Source organism: Amphiura filiformis, chromosome 4, assembly GCF_039555335.1.
Source record: "Amphiura filiformis chromosome 4, Afil_fr2py, whole genome shotgun sequence".
Classification (NCBI taxonomy): domain Eukaryota; kingdom Metazoa; phylum Echinodermata; class Ophiuroidea; order Amphilepidida; family Amphiuridae; genus Amphiura; species Amphiura filiformis.
The window spans coordinates 59,287,788-59,305,505 of NC_092631.1; positions in this window are offsets into that span (position 1 = coordinate 59,287,788).

Below are 17,718 nucleotides of genomic sequence, written 5' to 3' on the forward strand. Positions count from 1 at the left end.
TTTGTTTTGTTGTTTGTTTTTCCCATGTTGCAGATTCATGTGTTAAATTCAATTATTTCTTTATGCTGATCTGGAATAATAAGCCTCTTAATTTCTTTTCTTTAATGATTCAGGTCCCTGATTATAATGAGAACTTATTTGAATGTTTTTTGCAACTCAGATTTTTGTAAAATTGTGACTAATGGGTCTTAAATTTTCCACTTTCAATTGCAGAGGGTTACAGGATGGGTTTAAGCGTAAAGCTGTTTTTAGTTATTTTCATACAAAAGGTGATGATATTATTTTTCTTCAGGAAACGCACTCGTCTGATTCTAATGAAAAATTCTGGAGTTCACAATGGGGCGGTCATTGTTGGTTTTCAAATTTTGCTTCTAGTAGCAGAGGTGTTGGAATTTTGATCAAGTCTAATCACAAAATTTCTGTCAATACTATTGAGAGGGACCCTGAAGGTAGATTTCTTATTCTCGATATTATAATTGATGATTTTAATATGATTTTAGTGAACATTTATGGGCCTAATAATGATGATCCTGAGTTTTATTTTGAGGTTTTTGCTAAATTAGACAATCTTGACTCGTCTCGGTTGGTAATTGCTCATAGTAATAAAAATGCTTCCAAAGCATTGAGTGCCCTTATGGATGAATTCAATTTGATCGATGTTTGGCGGAATGAGCATCCAACTTTGCGTGGTTTTACGAGGCATCAAAAAAATCCTCCTGTTCTTTCTAGGCTAGATTACATTTTAGTTTCCTCAAATTTAGCTGATAATGTGAAACAATCTGAAATTGTCTGTGGATTAAATCTGATCACTCAATTGTGAAATGTAAAATTTCTATTAATGATCCCCCAAGAGGCAAAAGCTATTGGAAATTGAATTGCCATTATCTCAGGCACGATGCAGATTTTGTTTCTTTTATTAAAAACAAAATTACTGAATTCAAGGATATCCATAGGGATACTTCTTGTAACCCCATATCATTTGGGATGCTTTTAAGTGTACTGTTACTGGCCATTGCATTCAGTATTGTAGCAGAAAGAAGAGAGAAAAATCAAAAACAAGCAGGAGATTCAAACTAAAATTGACCAAATTAATAATGAAATTCCTAATGTTAGTCCTGATGCTCCACAGCAGCTTTCTGATTTGCTTGAACAATTGGATTCATTGAAAGAGGATTTAAACAAAATTGTGGATCAGGAAACGGCTGGTTTGATAATTAGATCAAGGATTAAGTGGGCAGAGCATGGTGAAAAAAAGTTCCAGATATTTTTGTAATCTTGAGAAACGTTCCAGTGAGAAGAAAAATATTCATATTTTGAAAAATGATACCGGCTCCATCATTTCAGATCAGAAAGATATTCTCAATGAATTACACTCTTTTATGAAACCTTGTACACTTCCAAATCTTCTCCTAGCAATAAGGATAATATAATTTCTTATTTAGATAAACTTGATATTCCCCAATTTATGGATGAAAGTAAAAATAAGCTGAATAGGCCTATTTCCAAAGCCGAAATTTTAACCTCTTTGAAGTCTTTGAATATGAATCGTAGCCCAGGCTATGATGGTCTGCCAGCTGAGTTTTACATTGTTTTTTTCAATGACATTTGCGACATGCTTTTAAATTGTTATCACTACTCTTTTGAGCAAGGTTTCATGTCTAGTTCACAACGCAATTGTGTGATTACCTTACTTCCAAAAAAAGATAAGGATCCTCTCTTTGTTAAAAATCATCGCCCTATTTCGCTTCTTAAGGTTATACAGGATTTTGAACTTTTGTGTAGGCAAATTGGCTGCACGTAGCCACCTAAAATATTTTGTTTTTCAAAAAATAAACATGGCAGGCCTAAAAATCATACTTCATCTTAAAGTTGACACTCTAATGATTATTATTGTAATACTTTAACGTCATAGCTCATACACAAATGTACTTTGTAAGTGTTTCAATTTGTGTTCAATTTCATGAGCATGAGGTTTTTTGGGAAAGAGGCCAGGAAAATATGGGGAGAGGGTCCGATTTCATTGCGATTTCGCATATGTGTTACAAACAAACCAATGAAATAATGTACCTATTTATTCTTTTGATAGGTCCTCCTGATTTAAAACAGTAAGCTTACATGTTCACAGAATGTCAATGAAAATGATGGGGTAAATGTAGTCTTTTTTGCAACAACAATATTAATTTAGTGTGCCAATATATTGACACAATTATTCCCTACATTATTTCTTTGAAGTATCAGCTAACACATGCATATCAAAATTTTATGAATCAGCTACGGAAACATTAAAATAATTTATTTCATCTCAGCATATCAGGCCAAATGGTCCAAAATGGAGTTCTGAGATATCCACACATTTAGTTTCAAGTACTCACATTTTCTGCTATTTCACAGTATCAATTCACAATCCCATAATATTCCAGGTGGAGTGCTCCTGTATTACTACTGATAATCCTTACTGCATGGGAATTATCAATTGATTTTCACAAAACTTGCAGAAATTGACAAATTTCTGCCAAAACTTCCACACTATCTATTATCATGTTCAAACCATGTGCTAACTTGTTTACAATGCTAGTTAGTGTTGCCAGGGCCAAGGTGATAGTACTTATTTTATTGATTTTGTCTAGTATAGTGCTGGTTGAATACTCATGCTCCACTGTGCATATGCTTCAGTGATTTTAGCAATCAAATGAAAATGATAGGGTTGCCAGTTCATGCACTGGAATAATAATCACTATAAGGGGGCACATCACTATAAATGTCCCATTGAAATACATGTGAAAATACAATAAAGTAACTAGGTGCATAATAATTATGAGTCCTGGGGGGGGTAGAATGGGGGAGGGGGGGGGAGCAGTTTTTGGCAAACATTTACAGTGCATCTTTATAAGGCTTAGGAAACACTACAGAAACATTCAAATCTGCATCATAATATCTAGGCCATTTAAAGTTTCCACATTGGCAAAGTTAGGCTGGCCGAGAGCAGGGCCAGGGGAGGATGACAGGAAATGTTGGCATACCTTTTAAAATCTAACCCACGGGCCCCCATGTATATTTGGGATTCCCCCTTCCAAAGAAAATGATAGCCCCTCACACCTTCTCTTTCTTCAATGAGTTACACCAAATGCGGAAGGATTTAGTGTAGTGTCCCCTTAAAACAAGAACTGTCTTTAAAAAAGAATTAGTGCTGTGGGATATCTAGAGCAAATATTGATACACAAAAATAATTTAAAAAATACTTTGTTGATACAATTTTTTCAATCTACATCTCTGAGATGTTTAATATATACATATACTTCATAAATAAAAATTAAAAAACAAAAGACAAGTTGAGTGGAATTTTCACCCTCCGTAACCTTAATACAGATTATAAAATCATTGCTAAACTTATGGCTAACCGTCTTAAGCTTTTTTTGCATGAAATCATCCATGATGATCAAACTGGTTTTATGAAAGGGAGGAATATAGGCAATAATGTTAGAACTATTATTGATTTGATTGATTATTATATTGTGACTCAAATGACATTCCTGGCTCTATAGTGTTGCTAGATATTGATAAAGCATTCGACTCTGTTGAGCATGATTATTTGTTTCAGGTCTTGGAGGCCTTTAATTCTGGCTCAGATTTCATTCAATGGGTGAAAACATTTTATTATAATAGGAGAAGTTATGTCAGTAATAATGGGTTTCTCTCCGAAGGTATTTCTATGGAACGTGGCATTTTTCAAGGCTGTCCGATTTCGCCTCTGTTGTTTCTTTGCGCTATCGAGGTGCTTGCAATTTCAATCAGGAACAATGAGAACATTAATGGCATTAGGATTGGTGGTGATGTTGAGAAAAATTGAGTCTTTTGGCTGATGACACAACTTGTTTTTTGCATGGGGATTTTGAGTCTTTTAGAAATTTGTTTGATTCACTTAGGACTTTTGCTGGGTTATCTGGATGCAAGATAAATATGTCTAAATGTGAGGCTATTCATATTGGTAGGTTGAAGGGTAGTGAATTTAAGCCCCTCAGTAATGAGGGTCTTGTTTGGAAAGAGAATACTTTTAAAACACTTGGTGTTAATTTTTCATTAAATGTGAATTCTTTGTACGAGTTGAACTTCATTCCTAAATTGAATCAAATTCAGCAAATTTTGAGTTGTTGGCGTTCAAGAAGTTTGTCTTTAATTGGTAAAATTACTGTTATTAAGAGCCTTTTGCTGCCACAGCTTTTATATTTATTTTCGGTTTTGTGTATTACAATTCCTAAGACATTTTTTAAGAGATTGAACACTTTGTTTTTTAAATTTATTTGGAATGGTGGGAATGACAGGGTTAAAAGAAATTATTTATTCAATGACTACAGTGATGGAGGGTTGCGTATGATTGATGTTGAAGCTTTTTCCCAAGCTCAAAAATTAGTTTGGTCAAGACATTTACTAGACCCCAATTATGATAGCTTTTGGAAACTTTTAGAGACACAGGTTCTTCAGGTATTTCATAACGATACTACAGTTTTATGGAAAGCTGATGCGCCAAATTGTGTTCTTGCTTTGCTAAAAAATTCACAGTTAGCTGAATCCCTCAGGGTTTGGTATTTGTTCAGAGATAAGGTGAAAGAGAACCTTGGGTACAATGATTATCATCTTCAGAACTCCATTTGGTGGAACCGGAAGGTGCGTCTTAAAACTAAGAAGTTCTTTTTTTATCAGGATTGGTTTGAACATGGTATTTGCACTCTGAATGACCTTAATAGAGGACATAACTTTGTGAAAACATTTGAAGATCTTGTTATGGAATTTGATATCTCTATTAGGGACAGAAGAAAATACAACTCACTTATGAACGGTATTTTAATTGATTGGTTCTACAGTCCCAAAACGGTTCAGGTGAATATTTTTGATAACATAGTTGCTACTTTGTTTGAAAATGGCAAAATTACCAAGTATTCTTACAATATTTTGAAAGCAAAGTACAGCCCTGTAAACACTGAACTATTTTGGATTGATGCCTTGAATCTTGATGATGATATTGAGTGGAGTAAAATTCATGATAACAACTTTACTTGCAGTATTGAAACTCAGATGAGAGCATTTTACTTTAAGGTTTTTCATAGAGCTGTTTGTACTAATAAATTTCTTCATAAGATTGGTAGAACCGATTCTCCATTTTGTTGTTTTTGTAAAAAAAAAATGATGAGACCCTGGTGCATTTGTTTTGTGAATGTGAAAAAAATTACTTGTTTGTGGGATAGCTTGAGTGCCTGGATCGAAAGTAAAACCGGTGAGTGTTTTGGATTCTCAAATTTTCAGAAAATGTTTGGTTTGGATGTTGAAGATTCTGCACATAAAAATGCCATCAACTTTCTTGTATTATGTTTGAAATATTATATTCATAGATGCAAATTTCAGGATGTCAACCCTAGTTTTCAAGCTTACAAGAACATGGTGAAAGTTCAATTTGGCACAGAATATAAAATTGCAGAAAGCAAAGGAAAACTGGGTAATCATTTCAAGAAATTTTCCTTTGATCTTGGTTTTTAATGGGATGTAATTTTCAAAGATCATTGTGTGTTATTTTTACTAGCGGGACACCCGCGCTACGCGCGGGTCCCCGCTAGATGAGTAAATGGGAGCGTTCATTAAAACAGGAGGAATTACTGAACAGGTAGAATCATTGAAAAGGTTATTTTATTTATCTGAACCTGACCATCTTTAAGCCTACGTTTCCATTTTAACTTCTTTCTTTCTTTTTAGTTTTTTCTACATGGGCCAATTTTGTTCCATTTAAAAAAAAATCTGCTGCTAAGCTTCCGATTTTCCGTTACCATGTTTTTTTATTTATTCAACCCCGTTCCCGTTATTTTCTAAATCTGTCCTTTCTTACATTTCCATTTTAGCTTCTATTTTATTTGCTGCATAGCTTGTATTTCAAATTATATCAGACGTTGCCTTTTTGATAGAAATTGTGTTTGTTGATGTGCACAGTTTCCCATTAGATCATAACATGCTGTTGTACATCCAAGGTCAAAGGTCTTTTAATCCATATTTGGCGTTGTTCTGGGACTGATATTATATCGAAGCCCATTTCGGGGTTGGATTGGAGTGGGGTTAATCTTCTTAGGATTTCGAGATATGGAAAAGGACCCAAAATAGGAATATTGACCCGGGTCTTATAAGGATTGTCACCCCCTGTGGGGAAAATAATTTGAATACAGTCTTTATACTGTTTCTCTTTCATTTGACATCACCCGGGGCCCACCTTCGTGGTATTTCGAGATATGAAAAGGACCCAAAATATGAACATTGACCCAGGTCTTATGAGGAGTGTTACCCCGGTACGCGGTCGGTAGGGAAATTATTTCTTATTATATTCTTTATTTTGTTCTCTTTCATTTGGCACTTCGGGGTCATACCTTCTTGGCATATCGAGATATGAAAAAGGACCCAAAATATGAATATTGACCCAGGAACATCACCCCAGGTGTTGAAATGATTTTTAGGGGCTGTGCAGTAATTATGAGCCCTGGGGCGGGTAAAATTGGGGGGGCAAGAATTTTTTGCGAGCCTAAAGGGGGGGCAAGCAATTTTTGGCAAGCCGAGAGCGGGGACAAGCAATTTTTGGCACACATTCTTGGGGCGCCTTTTAAATGGCTAAGGAAAACCGCAGGGAAACGCTTAAATAATGTAAATTTTCCTGCTCGCTGCGCTCGTAACATGATATAGACCAATTAAAGTTTGCAAATTGGGATCCCAAAAATTTGGCATGTGCAATGGGGGGGCAAAGATTTTTGGCGGGCCAAGGGGGGGGGCAAGCGATTTTTGGCGGGCCGAGAGGGGCCAGGGATTTTTTGGCGAGCCGTTTGGAAATTTTACGGGCCCATAATTAGTGCACAGCCCCTTATACGTTTATGCCTTTGACCCCGTACTCGGGGCTCATACCTCCGTGGCTTTAAGTTCAAGATATGTCCATTTCAGACCAAAAGGTCAGTTAGTAATCGAACCCAGCTTGACATGTGTGTGTGTGTGGGGGGGTTAAATTGTCAAAAAGTGGCTGAAAAGAACAAAAAATGGGTAATTTTGCCAAAAGGTGCATGGGGGATACGACCCCCTGTCCCCCGGATTGACGCCCATGTGGGCGGGGGGGGGGGGGAGGTCTACTCAAATTTGGGTGCCCATGTGGATTGTTACGTAATAACGATGTAAACGTGTCCAAAACCGTCACCCATGCGCAAAACGGTCCAAAATAGTTTCCAAAATTTAAATTCAAGACCAATGGAAATGAAATTTTGAGTATAGCAGCTTCCAAAGTAATCGTACTAAGTGTTTATCAATCACCCAAATTTGACAATTAGGCCTATTGGGGTTTAGAAGTAGCATTAAAGTGAATATGAGCCAAACAAAAAAGCCGTTCTATGGTGTCATTTTGGCAGAATGAAGTGATTTAAAGATAGGCCTATATCATGTATATAGCATGTATAGACTCCCTAGTCAGATTTTGTTGGAATTTGGTACATATTTTATACATTAGGGTTCAGTTAAATTTAGGGTTTAGCGTGTTGAAATGTGATGGTTGTGTAGCCCCTGCGTGTGATCATCGCACCTGGGTATATTTTAAAGAAGTTAAATGCCAAAATGGGTCGACTCGATTATAGTATTTCCATGGCGTTTGGGGACGGTCTTAATGTCACATAGAATGAACCAATTTAACATGATTATTGCTTGCGCTTGGCGTGCTATCAACCAGTGGTATAGCCAGGGGCAAAGGGGGAGGGGGGAGCTTCCCCCTGTGAGAAGTCTTGCCCCTACCCTATGGGATGCTGATGGCCCTGATATGCAAGAGTTTTAGCCCTTTTTTGTACTTTTTAGCCCATTTTTGTCAAAATCCCCCTTAAAAGATGTCTTCTCCCCTTTGCACACCCTTTGAAAAAGTGCTGGCTACGCTACTGCTATCACTCAGCAGAAGAGTATTAGGCCTGATGTAATGCGGATGTAATGGCGTTAATCCGTCTTGAAAAGTGTGTGTGTGTGTGGGGGGGGGGGGGGGGGGGGTTAGTGAATGATAGGCATATTGTCAAAATATATATAGGCATACTGCATGTCACGGGGTGTGAGGGGAATGTCCCCCATAGGTGACGTCCATGCGCGCCAACTTTTGTCAAAATGCTTTCTTCGAGTCAAATTGTATATAGGCCTACATGGGTAAAATTTTTAAAATGCTCCCAATGCAATGCAGTCGACTCGACAAAGAAAACACAAAATGAAGTTTGCTAGCTATGATTTCATGTTATTACTTATGTAGTTAAGGGATCTATAGAATGAGCGTTTATTGCGTTTCGACAGTATTTTTTGAGGGACATGAGAGCACCTCAGGCCTATCGAATTGCATTCTGAATACGAAGCATGTCTTTCTGATATCAAATAATTTTCATTTTTGAAAATCACAATATAATACAAATTTTATGACAAATTATAAAAATTTAATATTTTTCAAATTTTGATATATAACAGTCCTCGAAGTAAATTATATAAATCTAATGATATATTCTTAAAGTGTATGTAGCTGGAAGGAAAATCCGACGATCAATTGAAAATTTTGACCTTTCATTTTGAAGATATGGATTTTTTTCCCAAAAAGACCTTTTTTTTTTGGTGTTTTGGGAAAAAAATCCATATCTCCAATACGAAAGGTCAAATTTTTCAATTGATCGTCGGCTTTTCATCCCACCTACATACACTTTAAGTATAAATCATCAGATTTGTAAAGTTTACTTCGAGTACTGTTAAATATCAAAAATATCAATTTTAATGATTTGCCATAAAATGTGTATTAAATTGCGAATTTCAAAAAATCAAAATTATTTGATATCAGAAGGATATTCTTCGTATTCAGAATGCAATTCGATATGTCGGATGTGCTCTAATGTCCCAAAATAAATACTGTCCAAACGTTCATACCCCAGCCCTTAAGCTGCTGGTTATTGTGCACTTTCTGATAAAAGCATGGGAGTTTCCACACATGCAGTATATTACATAGCCTATCCCACAACATAGTCCAAAGTTTATTTTAAGATGAGGAGGCATTTTGAAAATACTCCAATCTTGTCGGCAGATAGGCCTACACCAAATTATTCGTCTGATCACAAGGAGTCCAAAAATGTATAGTTTGTGCTATATACGACCATCGTTACCATGCTACAAAATTATTGACAAATGTTTGTCTTGAAGATTCAAGATATATCAGATATAAATAATAAAATTATTAACTAAATGTGTGTTCAATATTATATTCTGAAATCATTGTATATCAAAATGGCGTAGCTGTAGGCCCCTATACACATGCATGTTAAATACTAAACTATAATAGTATTGTAAGGTTGTTCAATACGAAAATTCGATAAATTTCTGTACAATCATTAATCAGAGTCTTTCTCTTGATGAATTTTATGCAATGTTATTCAATCACTATCGAGCAAATACCATAATAGGCCTACTATTATTACCTTTAAAACTGTTAACTGACTAAATTAAGTACCAGGGAAATGTTTTAAGTTGTTCTCACTTAATGCTAAATTGTCCTTGCTACTTAATATAGCAATCATGTGTAAACCCATTTGGTGTGTAGATTGAATGTATGCAATGCTGATCAATATTATATCGATACTCAATATTATATCGATACTCAATTATTGAATAAGCTTAGCTCTTCACTACCCACATTTCACTTCTTAAAAACCACGGGCGTTCGTCTAGGATATTTTGCATGCAGGGTTTTCACCAAATTGTTTGTACATCACGTCCTATTGAGCACTCTATAATTTGATCGTACAAAATTAAGATATACAGTATATATACTGTTGTTGTTGTTTTTATTATTTATATTTGTTTTATAAGATTGTATGTGTGTAGACGTAAATGGCAGGTAAAGAAAAATGTATCGTTTGTAAAAAGAACATGCAAAAGAAACATCAAATTTTCTCATGTAAAATATGTAAAAACTATGTGCATAAGAAATGTATGAACCTCAGTCGAAAGGAAATTTCGTTACTTAAAATAGATGAATATGTATGTAATAAATGTTCCAAAATCAATGATGAGAATATAGATAATGATGAGGATTCTGATGGCGATGACCTTATGAATGAATCTGGAGAAACAATCCACGTATCGGATATTAATATAGACAAATATGATGTTTAATCCAATTAGATTTCAAAATAATAACAAAAATGACGAATTTATTGAAATGAACAAAATACCAGAATGCAATTATTTAACACCGGAAGAATTCAGCCAAAAATATATTGATACCAATAGTGAACTCTCCATACTGAATGTTAACATTAGAAGTATCAAGAAAAATTTTGAAAAATTAAAAGAAAATATTAAGACCTTAAATCACGAATTTAACATCATTGGCCTATTTGAAACTCACTTAAAAGAATCGCCATCCGAATACTTCAACTTAAATGGTTATAATATGGAATATACAAACAGAACAGAAAGAGAAAAAGGGGGTGTTTGTTTATATATTTCCACTTCAATCAAATATAAACTGAGATCTGATCTTTGTATTTCAAACTCTAATTTTGAATCTTGTTTTGTAGAAATAGAAAGAGAAAATACACGAAATATGTTAGTAGGTGCCATTTATCGTGCACATACGAAAATTGAGCATTTCATCAAAGATATTGGTCCTAATTTTGATCAAATAACTAAAGAAAATAAGGAATGCTATCTAATGGGGGATTTTAATATAGACTTGTTAAAGGATGACTGTCACAAACAAACTCATGAGTACCTTAATCTTATTTATTCATATTCGTTCATGCCAACAATTTACAAACCAACTAGAATAACTGAACATAGTGCAACCATTATTGATAATATACTTACAAATAATCACAACGATGTAAACTCAGAAATAATAGTTACTGATGTCAGTGATCATCTATTAACTATAGTACTCAAAAATCGGGCAGTAAGAAAAACATCGCCTGATGAAAGAAATTACTTCTATAAGAGGAATCATAATACTTGTAATATAAATAATTTGAAGCAAAAACTTTCCAATGTGAATTGGCATGCTGAACTGGATAATGAAGATGTAAATGATAGTTACAATAAGTTTATACATATTTTCAATAATGTATATGATGAATGTGTGCCTTTGACAAAATGCAAGAGTAATAATAAAAAAGAACCAAAATTTCCTTGGATAAGTAGAGGTCTTCTCAAAAGTATAAAAACTAAGAATAAGATGTATAAGAGGTATATACAAAAGCCATGTGATGAAACGCTTGAGTCATTCAAAACATATAGAAACAAGTTAAACACGTTAATACGAAAATCAAAAAGAGAGTATTATAAAAAGAAATTTGAATCTGTTAAACACAATCTACAAAAAACTTGGAAAACAATAAATAGTATTATTGGACGTAACAACAAAAGAAATATGCAAGCTAAATTCAAAAATGATGAAGGCGAAACGGTGTCAGATCCCCAGAAAATGAATTTAATGAATATTTTGTTAACATCGGACCTAAATTAGCTTCCAAGATTACAACAAATGGCAAGAAGTACTATGATTATTTAAAGAGCCCATTAAGCAGTAGCATATACATGAAACCAATTGTTAATGAAGACGTTATAAAAATGATACATAAATTTAATCAAAACAAGAGTGCTGGTCACGATACTATTGGTAATTACGTGGTAAAAAGGATTGCAAAGGAAATATCGATTCCGTTAACTATCATATTCAACCTGTCTATTACTGCTGGTGTAGTACCAAATGAGTTAAAGATCGCAAAGGTAATTCCCATTTATAAGAAAGAAAATCCAGACGTTTTCTCCAACTATCGTCCAGTTTCTGTCCTGCCATGCCTTTCAAAAATACTTGAAAGGCTTGTATTCAACAGATGCATACATTACATTGATAAATATGAAATTCTAAATGATAAGCAATTTGGCTTTAGATCTAAACATTCTACCTATATGGCTATCTTGGAATTTATTGACAAAATTAGTAATGCTGTCGAAAACAATGAGACAACTGTTGGGATTTTCTTAGATTTGTCAAAAGCCTTTGACACTATCGACCATAGTATTTTATTACATAAACTGGAACATTATGGTTTTAGAGGAAACGTTTTAAAATGGTTTAAAGATTACTTACATAATAGAAAACAGTATGTGTATTACAATTCTTGTAAATCTGAATATAAAGATATAATATGTGGAGTACCTCAAGGCTCCATCCTAGGCCCATTATTGTTCATTTTGTATGTTAATGATATCATAAATACTTCCACCATTCTCAAATTTGTCTTGTTTGCCGATGATACTACTATAACTTATTCACATAAGGACATTGTGTCCAAATACGATCTTATCAACAATGAATTAAAAGAAGTTAATAATTGGTTTAAGGCTAATAAGCTATCAGTGAATGCAAGCAAGACTAATTATATGGTGCTTGGTACAAATCACAAAACATCACGCGTATTGTACAATGTTACTAATAATATTATATTAGATAATGTAATCCTGGAAAGGTTGAATAAGACCAAATTTCTTGGAGTGACAATTGATGAGAATCTAACTTGGAAATTTCATATTACCAACATCTCAAAGAATATATCTAGAGGTGTTGGTGTAATAAACCAACTGAAACATTTTGTTCCCGAGCGAATAATGTATTCACTATATTGTACTTTAATACTTCCTTACATAAACTACGGTATCTTAGCATGGGGAAATACTTGTCAAAAATATTTGGAAAAGATTTTCAAACTTCAAAAAAAAGCCCTTAGAATGATATCGAATAGTCACTTTTTAAGTCACTCAGCCCCTATTTTCAAGAATTACAATTTGCTTAATGTTTATGATAGTTATGATCTCGAACTAAGCACTTTCATGTACAAGTATAATACCAATCTGTTACCAAAGGCCTTCAATAGTTATTTCGTTGAGCAGAGGAATCACCTCAGGTATCACACAAGAAACGCTGAAGATTACAAGATCTGTCTTACAAAAACAGAGTTTGCTAACAAAACAATAAGAACCGCCGGGCCAAGAAAATGGCATTCGATCAACAGATGCGCCAAAACGGCTACATCAGTAAAACTCTTTAGATCCCAAATTAAAACAAACCTTATGGAAATGTACACTTAATACCTCTTAGTTTTGATTTACTTATTTTATTTTTCTCCTTTTAAAACAAAAAAATCGATTAAAATTAACTGATCTCTTAGCATTTATACTATATTCACAAAATGTCAGCTTTCTTTTGCGATATACGTGAGCATATGTTATGAAATCCTAATTTGTCTTAAACTTATATTCTGCATGTTCTTTATTCATCATTTTTTTCCTGCTTAGTTCGTTCTACATGAATGTATGGAAGAGGGTGGGGGGTGTTTGTATGTATGTAATTGTATTTTATTAGACAAATTAAGAAACTTAGGCTAAGGTTAAGGGAGTGCTTGTTCAGGCCTTTTTGGCCTTCTGAGCATCTCCTCATTCAAATGTGTTGTTTTGCTGTTATTGTATTGTTGTATTTTGAATGAAATAAAGATTGATTGATTGATTGATTGATTGATGGTTACAGAGATATTCTACCTCATTTTTAGGTAAAACTAGCCCGTTTTTTGATTTCAACTTGCTTCGATTTTGCTGAAATGGGTAGCACGTTGTTTGTCTTGATATACTCGTAAGAATCAAGAAACAGTATTGGACTCTGATAGGACTAAATTACCATCTAAAATGATCAACGATCAACAACAGGGCCCTATGGGGATATGGCCACTTTAATCAATTGATGTCATTTGACATTTTTAACTAGGGGCCTATATCTGAGTAGGTTAACACAGTAGATATGCAAAACTATTCATGATTCGTGTCAACTAGCTTCAACTAAACGGACAATTTGCCACCATTTTTGTCAAAATCGGAGCAAGTTGAAATTTTTATTCGTGTACGACCAAAATGTGCAATTTTTACCCTAAAATGAGGTTTTGGTAGAATAACTCTGAAACAATAGGGGTTAGATAGCACAAACTATACATTTACGAAATCATTGTGATCAGACGAATAATTTGGTGTATCTGTTGGAGCATTTTCACATTTTACCCTTGTGTGATCTTTTGTAACCTCTATGGGACACTATAGGGGTTTAATCAAAATTGCCCCCACGTCTTAAAGTAAACTTCGGACCATGTACTTCATGTACTAGTGTGGACCAGATGTGATATTTTGGTTATTCCTGAATTGTACACGAAATTATGGGTTAGGGTTATGATTAGTTTAGGGATAGGATTAGGGTTAGGATTATAGGGTTATGATTATGATTAGGGTTAGGGTTAGCATTAGCTAATAATTCCATGAAGGATCGACCGATATTTTATAGTTTGATTTAATCCCCTTTATGTGACCTTTGCAATCGTGGCTCCCTAAATATAGGCCTACCCTCTTAACTTGAAGCAAAAAATTGCATTTATTAGTAAAGTAGATAGGCCTATACGCAACTTCATTAGCCTTTTCGAAACATGGCGTACACAGTATTCAATATGGGTGAAACCCGCCAAATTCAAACGACTTTACCCATTTCGTGCAGTGCCATCCTATTGTGTCCGACATACCTCTAAGGGCGAATTTCTCGACGGGTGGCCTAGCAGTTGGCTTGTCGAGCCTCAAGACTTAAGAGGTCGTAAGACCAGGCTTAACTGAAAACGCGTTTCCAGAAGCACGGCTACCATAGCCTCGAGGCTTCGTTAATAGCAGCTGTTAGCCTGTGGGCCAGGCTTGTAGGTTTAGTCCTAGGCTTCAGGCTAATGGTCACGATCTCTCCTCGGCTATTATTCCGGTGCGGAAAATCGGTTTAGTACAGGCACGGTGAAGTTTGCTCGATATTAGAGATCGGATATTCGTTATAACGTTGAATATTACGCTTTTAATCGTTTTTCTGCATCGATCAAGGGTACTAGGGTAATTTGAGACCGTTTTTGGACATTCGAAAATTTTGTCCAAATATTTCAAAATTTTGAATCATCGTTTGGGTGAATTTCGACATAACAACCACTTTTATGTATCGATCAAGTATTCTGGGGTTTTTTGACGCCATTTTTGGACATACAAAAATTTCAGCCAAAAATAAATTATCACAAAATTTTGAATCTTCATTTATATTTAAGCAAATTTCCACCTTAAAACCACTTCTCTGCACTTGTTTTCACCTCTTTAATTTTCTACACTGATCACATATGACACCAAAAATGGTGTGAAAATGCTCTTTTCTACACTGATCACAAGTCATGTCCTGGAGTCACATGACATCAAAAATGGTGTGAAAATGCCCTTTTCTACACTGATCACATGTCCTGGAGTCATATGACACCAAAAATGGTGTAAAAATGCTCCAGAACATGTGATCGATATAACGGGGATTCAATATTTTGACATTTTTGAAAATTTTGAACGTCCAAAAATAGGGTAAGAGTGTAAGAGAGCACGAAACAGTGGCGCTAAAGGGATGCTAAAATCACGAAATACCCCTTTAAGATATTAATTAAAATCTCTATGTTTGCCTGCCAAAATAACAAATTTGGCTGAAGTGTACACATGAAAAAATGCCAAAACTTTAAAACAGGGTTTTTCATAAAATTAAACAAATTTACGAAGATAACATTATCATCATTCATTTTTATGGCATTATTTGTTGCCTGACTTGCATTTCACCGAAACTAAACATTCCGATATTTTCTTTTGTTCGGTTGCCCTTTCTTTCCTTCCAGGCTTTCCTTCCAGGCTTTCCTTAGTCTATTTGTTGTTTGTTCATTCATTTGCTCTATCTCTTATTTGGTGTCTTGGTTTTGTACTTTCTACCCTTTTGTTTTTTGGTTACTTGACTTGTGTTAGTGAATAGGGGTATAGGTGATGAGGACAACATACGTGTAACATAGCACAAACTATTATTTTTCTGATTTATCATGGAAAGACCAATAATTTGGGACTATTTTCAACAAAATCGGAATCATGTTGTAAAATCATTAATTAATGCATTTTGCAATTTAGAGATGTCAATTATGAAAAGAATTGATTTATTTGATTATCAATTATTGGAATATTGCCGTCAGTGAACAACAGTGAACAAGTCGGGCACTTTGTAACTTCCATTTAAGTCAGAGTAGTGCATTAATATTGCTATCGTCAGTAGATAACAATGTCAGATAGCTAATATTGGAACAAAGATGTTGCTATCTTCAGTAGATAGCAATGTCAGATATAGCTAGTATTTGAACAAATATTTTGCTATCATCAGTAGATTGCAATGTCAGAGAGCTGGTATATGAACAAATATGTTGCTATCTTCAGTAGATAGCAATGCCAGATAGCTATTATTTGAACAAATATGTTGCTATCTCTTCAGTAGATAGCAATGCCAGATAGCTGGTATTTGAACAAATATTTTGCTATCTTCAGTAGATAGCAATGCCAGAGAGCTGGTAATTGAACAAAGATGTTGCTATCTTCAGTAGATAATAATGTCAGATAGCTAATATTGGAACAAAGATGTTGATATCTTCAGTAGATAGCAATGCCAGATAGCTATCATTTGTGCTATCTTCAGTAGATAGCAACATATTGCTATCTTCAGTAGATAGTAATGTCAGATAGCTAGTATTTGAACAAATATTGCTATCTTCAATAGAGTAATGCCAGATAGCTGGTATTTGAACAAACATCCCAGCAAACACAAAACGTTTTCGACATCATTCACAAAAGGTTATAAAAGGTTGTCAGAAAACGTTTAAATGTCGGGTTATATAAAGGGTATATTAAGAGTATAAAACGTTTTCATAACCTTAAGGTTAAACAAAGTGTTGAGGGCTTTACCTCCAGAAAAATATATTATTACCTTATACGTAAGAAAATATGTCTACTTATCATGTGAAATAAAAAATCCGGAAAAATTGTGTGAAAATGTGTTTTAGCCTATTTTTTTAGCTGTTATCAAGCACTATTATTCGATTTGTTTACAAGCGCCAAGCAACTGTCGTCTGGGAGAGTGATTGACATCTTTATTATTAGAGAAGAATGGAATCTGTATAGTTCATGAATATTCATGTCGTATTTACACAACCTGTATCCCAGCCATTTTTGCCTAGTTATCGTAATCGTTCATATAAGACGCCCATATGATCCATGGTGTTAAACTGATATTCAACAACTTTATATCTCTCGATCTTTGCGATCCGAAATATTGAATTTCAACTTTAGGCACATCTCTAGCAAGATAATAAATACCTGTCACAAATAGAGGTCTTGAAATGTTACTTGCAACGTTAAAAATGTGAATAGAGAACAAATCGGGTTCAACATGCTTCAAAAATATGAAGGTAATTGTCAACGCCTACTACCAGAATAGCCGGAAGAGGGCAGACTTCATAAGGGAGTGTTCATATATTTTAGTGGGGGACAAAGAATTTGGAACTTATTTCGGGAAATTTCCTGGGTTTTTGGTTTTGTTTTTTTATTTTATCTTCCTGTTCGGGTGTTTCGGTTGGCACATTTTCAGGGCATTTTCATGCACTTCACAGGAGTTTTTCGTGGTTTCTCTGTAGCTGCCGTGTGTACTTTTCCCCACGTACAGGGTATAAATCCCGGGGTATAAATAAATAAATGAATAATAACATATAAAAAAAGAATCTGGAACTTCAACGTCAAAAACAA